Source organism: Adiantum capillus-veneris, chromosome 18, assembly GCF_014529385.1.
Source record: "Adiantum capillus-veneris isolate H3 chromosome 18, ASM1452938v2, whole genome shotgun sequence".
Lineage (NCBI taxonomy): Eukaryota > Viridiplantae > Streptophyta > Polypodiopsida > Polypodiales > Pteridaceae > Adiantum > Adiantum capillus-veneris.
This window is the reverse complement of record NC_140948.1, coordinates 87,116,232-87,129,017: the sequence shown is the minus strand read 5'-3', so window position 1 is coordinate 87,129,017 and position 12,786 is coordinate 87,116,232.

The following is a 12,786-nucleotide window of genomic DNA, read 5'->3' as shown; positions in this document are numbered from 1 at the left end:
ATCTTGCTGATATTCATTATCATGTGCATCTTGATATGCATATGTGAGCTTGATCACATGTAACTGTTTGAAAACTATCGGATTTGTTGGCTTTTGACTCTAAGTTGTGGAGATCAACTGAAACTTTTGTCCCTGATAATCTTCATAAAGGCTTTTATCTGTAGACTCTGATGGAATCTGGTCAATTGGAAATTTCCAACAACCATATGATCTTTCAATGGTTTCTGCCTTGAAGGGATCTGTTGGCTAGAGGCTCTAGGGCTTCTAACTCATGTAGCTCCCCCCTTCCTAGGGTGATCACTATAGCCTGCTTCATTATAAGAGTTCAAAATTGTTTGGCTACGGTTTATTGTCACCTTTTGGGACTGTGAAGGTACGCTTTGGGTAGCATTGTTGATGTTTGGCATCTGTAAACCTTCTACATAGTTTCCTATGTAACTCTGTGAAACATGACAAATTATTCCCCAAGTCAAGTTGTAGATAGCATTATCTTTGACCTGATGTTGTCTATCCCATGGATCTCCTATGATATGAGCTTCCATGGTTTTAGGACCCAAGGCATCATAGATGCTAGATTCTCGTCTACATCTACGATTGTTTTGGTCAAAGTATATGCTCGTTTGGTCACAACATCGAAGCATGATTTCCGATGGAGGAGAATTTGGCTCCGAACAGATTTTTGGGTCCACCCGGGTAATATGCTTCAGCTCTAGAGAGGATGGGCTATAATAGATTCTTTCCTCTAAAATGAACCATCCTTTTTTATCTTTCACTAGACACACTTCTATGAGTTGATATGTGGGTCATTCAAAAACTGGTTGATCCTTTTTGTACAGTTGCCCTTTTTGGTCCACATAGTGTGCATATGAATTATGTGAACCATACAAAGCTAACATCATTCTGTTTGATGTGTCCCTTAGACTCCTGAATGATTGCACACTTATGGCAGTGGATGCAAAATCATTTGCAAATCTAGCAGTCTTTTCAACTTTCGGTGGTATTTGGACATCTTGACCAAATTCATGCAAGAATTTGTTGTTCAAAGAATCAATTTTAAGCTTTTCAGATGCATGTGCATCTTCATGCCGATTTTGAATTTGTAATGTTTTTACTGGTGCTTCTAATGGTAATGCAGAATCATCTGATTGCATTAAAAGTGACGAGTTAAATGCACTTACATCGAGATTCACATTTCCAATTTTCTCTGTGCCTTGCTTGTTGGCAGTTGATATGTCCCTGTTGTCTGGGTTTCTTGGACAATCTTCAAAAAAATGTCCACCTTTTCGTCCACAATCTGTGTAGTATGCCATGACTGGTGGTATTTTAACTGGCTTTGTCATGTCAAGCTCTTGCTGAGGAGCTTCTCCTTCTATGCTTGTCAAGTTGTCGACATCTTCTTTCAAAACACTGAGCATCAAGTTGTAGATTGCTCCATCTTGACCTTTGTATCGTATTTGGCTTGGTTTTCCAATTAGACTGGCTTCTATTGGTTGATCTGTTGGATCTTGCAATTTTGGCTCTTGACTATAGATTTGACCAGTGTAATCCATGTACAATGACCCTAATTGCATATACACCAACTGTATGTTTTGCTGGCTTCTGCAAATTTCTAGATAAACACTTGGGTTGATTTTTTGCACTTCATCTTTGAGCTTGCAATACCTTGCTCCACTGAAGTCTGTGAACATCTTGGAGTTCTCTGAATCTAGCTTTACTCTGATCAATAGGATTTTGGCTCCTGTGCTGCTTTTATTGCTCATCAAGTATCTATGGCCTTCTGAATCTGCATATAAGACTTTATCTCCATTGTAGCCATATAGCTGTAAAATCTGCTCTTGTGCAGTTGTGCAAATGTTTCCATTGCTACGTGCTTGCTCGGTTGTACTTGAACTCTCGGCTCGATTTGAGTCCATGTTGGTTTGTTCTACCAAAACTGTTTCCTATCAGATTTTGGTATAGATTAGCAAAATTTCTCTTGCTCGTACTAGCCTAATCTGCAATCACATGTGAGTTGTGCCCTTGTTCGTTCGACGGGAAGCTAATTTTTAGTGCAATTACTTGCGCTTGCCAATTTCTAGCGTGCCAAATTTTGAAATTGCTTGCCGCTCAAATGGCTTTGAGTTGGTCATTTTCTCGCTTTTCTCGGTTGATCTGATTTGCTTTTGCACAGTCTGATTTCTTGGCTTTGCTTTGTACGACTTGCTCGCTTTTGTGTTGCTTACTCGGTGTGTGAATTTTTCGGCGTTGCTTTTTGCTTTTCAGCCTCGTTCTGGCTTTCTCTAACTCTTTCTACAATTTTGTTTTCATTTTTCTAAATTTTTTGTGAATTTTTGAATTTTCTAAAATTTTAGTAATTTTATGAATTTTTTTGGGAAGGTTTTGATTTTTTTATAATTTTTTTGGTAATTTTCTAAATTTTTTGTGATTTGTTTCAAGGTTTTATCATTTTTACAATTTTTTGGAAATTTTTTCGATCAATTTTGGATTTTAAAATTAATTGTTTGTGACATTTATGAATTTTTTACAAATTTTTGTCAATTTTCTGTGGAATTTTTGATTTTTTGTTTTTTGTGTTGTTTTTAAAAGATTTTCTATGTGTTTTCTATTTTTTTTATTTTTTGTGAATTTTTTACTCTCTTTTTTAATTGTTTTTTATATAAGTTTTTTATTTTTCTATTTTTGTATGATTTTCTAATCCTTTTTTAAAAATTTTATTGGATTTTTTGATTTTTTATTATTTTTCATGATTTTGATATTATTAATTTTTTTTAATTTCTTTTTTGTGAATTTTTATTTGATTTTTCTATTTATTTATTTTTTGTAATTTTTAAAACTCTTTTTTATTTTTGTGATTTTTTATCTTTTTCTATTTTTTTGTAATTATTACATATATATATATATGTATAAAAACCTACCTTGACTTACCCCTTGCGAGCTGACTTGGCGGCTGTTGCGCGCTGCCGTGTGTAGGAGGAGAGAGAGGGATTGCGTTAGGCGGGGACCAGCGTGCAGGTCAGTGGTGCAGCGTCGAAAGGCAGTTATAGAGAGAGAGAGAGAGAGAGAGAGAGAGAGAGAGAGAGAGAGAGAGAGAGAGAGAGAGAGAGAGAGAGAGAGAGCGCATTGTGTTGCTGACGTGGCGGTTGCAACCGACGGCCTGGCAGGCGCTGACGGTGCTGCAGAAGAAGACAGAGGGAGAGCGGGAGGCAGCGTGAGCGGGGTCTAGGCGTGGTGGTCGGCGTGCAGTACGGGACACTGATGTTGCAGATTCTCGCAGGGATGGTGCTGCAGAAGAGAGAGCAAATGTTTTTGAACGTGTGTGTGTGTGTGTGTGTGTGTGAATGCGCACACGTTGGGGGGTTCAAGAGTGAGTGTGAGTGTGTGTGTGTGTGTGTGTGTGTGTGTGTGTGTGTGTGTGTGTGTGTGTGAGTAAGACAAAAGGGAGAGAAAGGGGGTTTTGCGCGCGTGCAGGCGGGGGCTGTGAGCGGGCAATAGAGAGGAGAGAAAGTACGAGAGTAGAGAGGAGAGAGAGTACGAGAGTAGAGAGAGAGTGTGAGGAGGAGTGTGTGTGTTTGAATTAAACAAAAAAAGGGAAGAGTACACGCACATGACAGTAGGGCAGCAGGTGCAGTACAAGACAAAGGACGCCTACAAAAAGGGTAGTGTGTGGGGAGGAGAGATAAAGTTAGAGGGAGAGTGTGGGTGTGGGGTATGTTCTCGTGGAACGAGACGAAAGTGGTCGACAAAAAAGAAGAAGATTTTTTTAACGTCGTAGGAAACTGTCCCAAGAGACCGTAAAGATCTATCCGCAAAGGGATTTTATGTGCCGCAAGGCACGGGCATCGAGTTCAAAACCGGCGTTTTTTTATTGTTGTTTTTAAGTATTATTATTTTCAAATTTCCAAAAATGCCAAAAATAGGTCGAAAATTAGCCAAAAATGCAAAAATTCACCCAAAAATCGTCAGAAAAATTTTAAAAAAATCCCAAAAAATTATAGAAACCTTAGAAAATCAACGACATTCACAACGAAACATTTTCAACACGCAAAAACACACCAAAAATAGCAAATTTATCAAAAATGTAATTTACGACACAATCATCAACCTGGCCTCCGAAAATAGCAAAACGCTCAAAACTTGACCACGGAGGGCATAAATGCGAACAAAAAGATTCCGTAAATACGCACACACAAAATAGATCGTAAAGATCGCAAAATATCAAATTTATATGGAATTAACCAAAAACTAGCAAAAAATTACCAAAAATTTGCAAAAAACATCCGAAAAATACCCCAAAAATTTCTACATATTCTCCACACCTTGGGGATTAGTGTAGCCAAATAAAAATGAAAAAATCACATCAATTCAATAGCCAAACAATTTCATTTATAAATTCAAGACTAGGTAATTAACCGACAAAATCAACAACAAAATTAGGTCAAAAATTGACGCAATTCGAGTGTGTAAATCTCTGTTTTGAGCACAAAAAATGCAACAATTAACCATTACACACATCCAATATGCAATCAAAATATGAATCAATCATGCAAATTTAACACTTTTTAGGCACACACACACTAATAATTGGCAGTTTTTACCAATATTTAGGTGCGCACACAAAAGGGCAAATTCTGTCAAAATTGCAATGTCACTTCACAAATCATTAGTTGGGCATGAGCTCAACACAATTGAAAAATCATTAAGCACACGTTGATTTTTAGGTGCACAAACATGGGCAAAATAGTGCACACACACCTAAAATTAGGCATACACACACTCAATTAAAATGCACACATACTTGATTTTCGTGCAGACACACTTGAAATTGACCATCCAATCATGAAATTAACTCCATTAGGCACCCAATTAACAACGTACATTCACCAATTAGCAATTGAAACTTGTCAATTTCAAGCGCCACCAAAATTTAAAAATTTTGGCATTACAACGACATGAAAACGAACAATCATAAAATTTTCAATCCAACATAGCATTGCATCAACATTACATTGCATCATGGTGGGATCTCTACACAGTTCTACACATCCTTAGATTCTAGGGAGTTGAGAATACCACCTTAATTACCTTTCCATTGAAGATCAATTGAATGGTCGAATGCTCCAATCCTTCATAGCAAATTAGTAAGTTAGCAAAAATTAGTCAAATTAGCAAGGGGTTAGTGTGAAATTAGAGTGTGTAAACACAATTGGCAAGATACAGTGACACATTAGGGAATTATGAACACATCGCTTCATGCACACACATCCAAAATCCACAAAAACATAAACACACAAGTGAAATTAGTAGTGAAATTAGTGAGGGAACGCATTCGATTATGCCACAATTACACTAGCGTAGGCCATTGTCCTGACAGCGGTGCCAAATGTTGGGGGTCCCATCATTGCATAGCTCCAATGACCAACAAAATTATCAATCCGGAGGGATGAGCTACCCAGGTAGGGCATGGAAACACTCACACGATTAGTGAGATAATTATGGCAACAAAAATGGTTAACTCTATGAAGTGAGCTTCTCAGCCCATGGAGGAGCTAAGCCACAATGAAGAAAAATCTCCACATCCACTTCTCTTCACCTCAAATCAACCCAATCACAAACACTACGATTGCAAGACGCACACAACACTAATGCTATCATGCGACACACTAATTGCAAACACACACATAGATCTATTGAGCACCATACTCCAATCAAACCTACATGCACACACAAGCAAAAGAGGGCAATCACACAAGATTAGAGAGGGATTAACCACTAATTAGTTAAGGTCTAGCTAATCTAAGCATCATATGCAATCATAAGAAGCATGAGAGAGGCATAGTGAAAGAGAATGAATCATTGATTAGTGTTAATCAAGTCTCATGAGCAAGGAGAAGCTCAAGGACTCCATAGCAACACACCTCAAGAGCTCTCACCAAAGAGTGCTCTCAACAAATGAGCTTGAGAACCCTAATTTCTTCTACACACTACTTTGTATACCTAGGGTAAAAATATGCAATGTGCGAACGCTCAAGGCCTTTAGGGCTCCACCACTTACTGAATCTGCTACCTAGACACACTAACTGACATGTTCTTTACAGCTTGGAGCTCCCATTGAGCACGTAGCACATTAAAATATTACAATGGCTTGAAATAAATTGGGAATTTACAATATGTGACCATTTTGGGAAAACATGAAAAATGTGTAACTCCAATCTTTACTTCTTCTTCATGTTGATCTTCGATGTGCATTCGTACGTCTTCGGTCTTTAGCAGCGTCACCCCTTTGGGAGCTTAGTTTATATTGCTCCTTAATTTCTCCCTTAACTACCTTTATCCGGCTCCCACCAGCCCTCTTTCTCTATTTTTTTCTCTTCATTTGGTCCAGCTTCCACCTTGCCCTTTGTCCTAGCTTGCACTTGCTCGGTCTTTGCTCTTGCTTTGAAGTGGGCCCCTTGCCCTCTTGCACTCGGTCCACGTGGAGGCCTTCCTCGGGCTCTTTCTCCTCCCTTTTCTTGGGATTCCCCCCCCCCCCCCCTTGACCATCGTGGGACACCCGTCTTTGCTCACCTTTGACCGCCCGGCATTTCTCCCTCTCTGGCTCACTTCCCTCCTACAGGAACCTCCCCTTTGCATTAGACCTTCTAGCTTGCCTGGCTCTTCCTTGATCCCTGTGGGATGCACCCCTCCTCCCGCAAGGGGGAGGCAATAGCAATATCGCTATTTCCCTCCCTTATTGCCCTCTCTGTCTCAAAAAACTTGGAGCCCAATTGGGCTACAGGACCCTCCGCTCCGGGCGGCCACGTCATCAATCAGCCACACACGCACGCGCACCGTTGACGCCACCTCCATCCTTCCAAAAGCCGCCGGCATTTACGCCTTGCGCCGCCAGGCACACGCTCACGCAACGCCCCAACAAGATCCGCCATAGCTCGCAGCTCCAAGGAGCTCTCGCCCCATATATGTCCAAGAGAGGCGCACACCTCAGCCTTTATACCCTTATACCCCATACCGCAACCTCCCATGTGGAAATTTTGTAGTGCCACATGGCGAGCAAGGGCCGTCCTCCCCTCCTAGGCCCTTGATTTTCCAAGTTCTTTCCCCCAAACCATGTATTTAAGAAAATTTTGGTGTCTCCCTTCCGCGGCTGTCATGTCTTGCCTGATGATCGGAACCTCGTGCCGCCGAGCCGTGTTGGATCCTCATCAAGTCGGCCCCTGGCCATGCAAACCTCACCATATTCTGGCTCCTCTGAACTCGCTATCCAAGGCCACAAAAATCAAAGAAATTATCTACAAATTTTCCACCGCCAAATGCCCCCAACTTTATCCTGTTGTATCTCGCTAACCAAGTATTCGATTGACGCGCCGTCGATTCCTGCCAACTCCATATGAAGCATACTATCACCAAGAACCTTGACAAGGTCGAAACGATGCAAGATGGTGCATCCTCCAATGCGGGCAAGTGGGCTCAAACCTACCCCCTGGAAAATCTTCAACTGGTCATAACTTGCTAACCAGAGCTCCGATTCGCAATCCGAGAAAACAAGCACGCTCCATAATTTGAGCTCTACACATGCATCCACTAACATCAGCTTGGGCCACCTGTCCCCGGCTGCCATGCCCATCGGGGATCTGCTACACACTCTATCTTTGAACTGCAATATCTTGAGCACCGGAGCTCCGTTTGACGAGCCGTCAGGACCAGCTTCTAGAGCACATCAAACACTACACTCTAGGACACTGAGTTGGCATTTTGGATACCTTCATCTGCTATCCTAGTTGAGTCAACTTAGAGCTTCCTTGGCCTAAAAATCCGCTTCAGACATACTTTTCCGCTATCCTTTGGCTGCCAAGGTCCTTGGAACCTACCCTAGCCTTCTGCACTGCACCTGGCTGCTGCCTCTGCCTAGCATAGATCACCTCCCCCCAGCTTAGACCAACTTTGGCTGCACCAACGTTTGAAGCTAAATTTTTTAACTCTACTGCTCGCATGCCTTGCATGCTAGTGCATGTGACCTTGCTTGAACCCGCTTGCAAAAATTTCCAATTGTTGTCATTGCCGACTTCTTTCTTTTTGCGTGGCCATTGCATGCTGCCCTATCGGGTTTTCATAGCCCTCCCATACCCCTTTGCTTTAGCCGAGCTTGGCCCCCTTGGTGCTCATCCCGGGTGGGAACGACCCTTGGCCAATATAAAGAGCCACTTAGGGATTCTAGTGTGAAACTGTTTGAACAAGCCTATGGCAAGCAATAGACGACAAGGAAGATCTATGCAGGGAGGCAACGGCACTTGAAGTTGATGTCGAGGGGAGACGTGCTTCAAACGATAAATTCCCTACAGGGTGGTGCGCACACACCAAGTCAATTTGCAAGCGGTTTTGTTGTGCTCGCTTGGTTCTACCCTTCCTTGCAAGTGGCCAATCATGTAGATGTTCTTTGTTCCATCATCAAGCCCCACCTAAGGCTGGATTCTCATCGGCATAGCAGCTTGAGGATGCGAGAGAGAGAGTGTTGAGCCAGCAGAGGATCACACCCACATTTTTGCTCACACTCATCATTTTGTAACCATTGATTGTAATAAATGTCTTTCCGACATTAATTTTGATTTGAGCCATTCATGAAGTAACGGGACTCAATTGAGTTTCTAGCTTGTAATCCCGAAGTAATTTCACTTGCTGATGTAATTAGTTAAAGATGTTCTCACCTCCAAGGCTGAGGTATATAAGCCAAAGTTTTTGTAACCTAAAGGATTCAGATTATTAATCAAAGTGGGTTTTTGAGCGTCGTGACTGTGTCTGAGAGAGAGTGAGAGAGAGAGAGTCTTATCTACTTGCTACGCGAGCTACGGAGCCGCCATTGGAGAAGCGACACCGCCATTGTGTTAGCAACGGCGAGAGCTACGCACAGATACCAAGAGTGCGCGCTATCGGCTTCTATGTGTGGTAAGTTCCTACGAGCTTCGGTGTGAGTTTTCTTCCAACTCGTGTGTCGGAATGGAGCGTGCAACATATCTATAGAACCACAACGAGAAGAGCTACACATTAGTACCATCGGGGTCAAGTTTCGATCACCTATATTTTTCGACCTGTCTTCATACGCGTTTACCGCACGGAGTGGTTATAGGTTGATTTTGCAGTTCAAGTCTTTAGGGTGTTGTTCTTACCTAGTGTATAGACTTCCCCTTGAGTTTGAGATCGATTCAATGATTCTAGATCTTGTTTCGTATAGCATTCGTTCGTAGTACGGATTTCAATCACTTGCGTATTTTAGAACTTAGATTTGATTTCCTTAGTAGTGATTGTCATTAGAAGGTCGAGTAGGTGATTTGACACCCACCTAGTTGTTTCCATGCGCCTGCGGGTCAAGCTCCGTCCTCGTCTGACAAATTCTGTTGTTGGTTGAGTTCTTGCTATTTAGCTTCCGCTAGCGACGTAACCGCCTTAACATTTGGCGCCGCTGCCGGGAACGAGAGCCCTAAGTAGGTGACCTTAGACTAATCCTACGAGGTGAGTCGTATAAACTACTTTGTATACTTTAGTTAGAAAAGATCTAGGAGTGGTGGACTCCGAAGATCTCGAGAGATACTAGGAAGTGGGGTATTCTTGGGTCTTCCGTGTTGACAGTATTTTTAGTTTAGCTTAGATTTGTTTGTTGTTTTGTTGGTGTTGAGTAGTTGTTGATAGAAGAAGAATTTGCTAGTCCGTGAGTGACAGTGGATCTCTTTAAAATCAAAATTACCAAACCCATTTTATGATTAGGAATAGCTTAGGTAGGACTTCATTTGATCCTGATCTAGAGCTAGTAATCATTGGAGTATTTGCTTGATATGGTTGATTGCATGTTAGATCACTAAACCGTCGAGTTAGTAGTGAAACTTGCAATAAACAAAAGTCAGAGAAATTTTCTGTGTATCTTGGAGCTATTGAGCACTTGAGAAACCTTTGGGAAGGATTCTGTGCCAATAAACTGGAAATCTGCAACTTTAGACATCATACGCGTATGATGTCTAAATGACCAAACAGAGACCAAAACAGAAATTTTGACTTTACCAGAGTGTTCAAAAGGGGGGTTATACCCTAATTTCAACTTAAAACAAGAGCATTAACACTCAAAGAAACCCAAAAAGACAAGCAGGAGTCCAAGAAACGCAAAGAATAGGAAATTTTGGATTCAGATCTTGTTTTTACATTCAAACCTAACAAAAACACTTGAAACTCAATTATAAACATTGGAGAAGGCTTAAAACCAAAAATAGTCAAAATCTGGGACAAAAGACGTCATACGCGTATAATGTCTTTTAGCACATCCATTGCTTATTTTTGATATCTGACCTGACAAAATTGTTACAAACACTGTAGAAAGCATAAATATCAAGTCTTGACCCAAATTGATGAAAAAGACATCATACACGTATGATGTCTTTCACCTAATTTTGGACATATTTTGATACTTTGCCAACACAGATCCATTGTAATAGCTGTCTAGAGGTTATATTTCAAGTTTCATCCCATTTGGATCACAATTGACCCAAAACAAGTCAAAAGCGGAAAATTGCCAAGAAAAGCCTAAACTAGCCATAACTTGCTCAAACAGAGTTCAAACTGAATTTTGTGAGTGGACAGAGCATAAGGGGGCTACTGAGAGTGAGCATAACCAAAATAGTCCAAATCTGTGAAAAAGACATCATATGCGTATAATGTCTTTTTCAGCATAACTGCAACAAAATTCTCACTTGATGAAACAGAAGTTGTCCAACTGACAAGATTAAACAATTGACCAAGTATCAATCAGTTTGGATCAATTCCGACCACAAAAACTTGGGAAAACAAATTGTCGAGACGGAAAAGTTAAAGTCCTTTAGGGGAATTGATGAATTTGAGATCGGGCAGGAATCTCCAGAATAACCAACCAAAACAAGGGGAACAAGCAAGTGTCATATTAACCGAGGGAAGTGTAAACCAAAGTTGGGTGCAACCATTAGAGCCGATCTTTGAAGGAAGTGTTTCTGATACTTCTTTGGAGAGATCTTACGAGATTTTCACCGAACACTTGGAACACTTGAACCTGAACAACAGAGAAAATATGGCAGCAGGATCATCAAACCCTTCCGCCACAATGAAGCTATTGTTTATAAATTACCAGTACGACAATGAGCAAGGTGCCAAGATCTACAAAGATGGAATGGACCGCTATTGTGTAAAGATAGAAGAGAGACCTAGTGAGTTCAAGGACTTAGTGCCTGTGAGCTATAGCGGAGATAGATATCTAGATGACGAGGGGACCATGTACTTGGTAGTCCTAAACCCTAACATTGTGGACAAGTGGGGATTGATGGGCACCAAAGCCAAAGTAGATGAAGAACTTGAGAAGAAAGCACCAATAATGAACTTCCCTGATGCGAGGTTAAGAAGAGAGAATGAAACTACAAGGATCAACACTGATAACATCTATGTGGGGCTATACAAATATAATAATGGGGAGCAAGATCTCTATTATAGATGTGAAGAACCCTACACTGGAGAGTTGATAGACCAAAAAAGACTTTATGTCTTTACCTACACAGAGGGATCGGAAGTGAAAATTGCCGCTTACGACAAGTATGGGAGGCAATACTCAACAATGGGCAAGAAAGAATTAGAAGGATATACATACTTTGGGGGACCACTACATCAGTATTATGTTACTTCTAGCTCACAAAGATCAGCACCAACAAATGGAGTGCAAAACCCAATGACGACAGGAGGACAAAGAACTCAGGCTGCTGACTCTTTCAGTCAACCTCAGTACTCGAAGCCCGGACCAATGGGATCATTACATTCCAGAGATTCAATGGATACGAATCGAGGTAGTGCAATTCCAATCCCCACGTATACCACTCCAGGTCCAAGGTTCGAAGCGGAACCATCACATTTACCTCCTAGTAGTAGATTCAGGGCAGGGGAACTGACAAGGGTAACCCATGAAGTCCATGATGCTAGAGAAAGCTTTAGCCGGGACACAGGAGCAATGAGATTGGTAGCAGACCATAGACGTATGAGACCATCTCAAGTAGCCAAGTGTATGCCAAAGAAGTATGGTGGTTCAAGAGATCCGTATGCACATGTGTCACTCTTTAAGCAAGTCTTAAGAGCTGAGCAGATAACCGATTTCCATACACAATACGAGGGATTTGGTCTTACTCTAGAAGGTACGGCATTGACATGGTTTCAACCACTGAACATAGGGGGATTCCATGACATTGACCATTTGCTAAGAGAGTTTGCTGAGGAATTCTCAAAACGAGGGATTAAGCACAATACGGTCTCACAAATATATGCTTTTAAACAGAGAGAATACGAAAAAGTGAAGGAAGCTTCACTTCGTTTCAAACAATACATTGAGAGATGTCCAGTACGTGAACGACCACAAGATGACAGACTATCTGTTCTCTTTATTGAGGGATTGAGAAATGACACTCTCAAGAAGGACTTGCACTTGAAAGCTTGTACAAGTTTCGAGCAAGTAACGAGAGAAGCATTGTACTTAGTGGATAACTGTATGGTTTATGGAGAGGTGTCAGCGGATACAGATTTTGCATCCAGTAGCTCTTCCTCCGTAGCGAGCGAGACTACCACTAAAAAGAATGTTCAAACAACAACCATGCCAAATGTAGAGCAAATGATAGAAGAGGCTCTAAAAAGGATGGCACCATACCAAAAACCATTGCCAAAAACACTGAAATGGTGTGCTATTGAACAAAAATGGACAAACCATCCAACAGAGGAGTGCTATTACAACAAAGGGTATGTAAG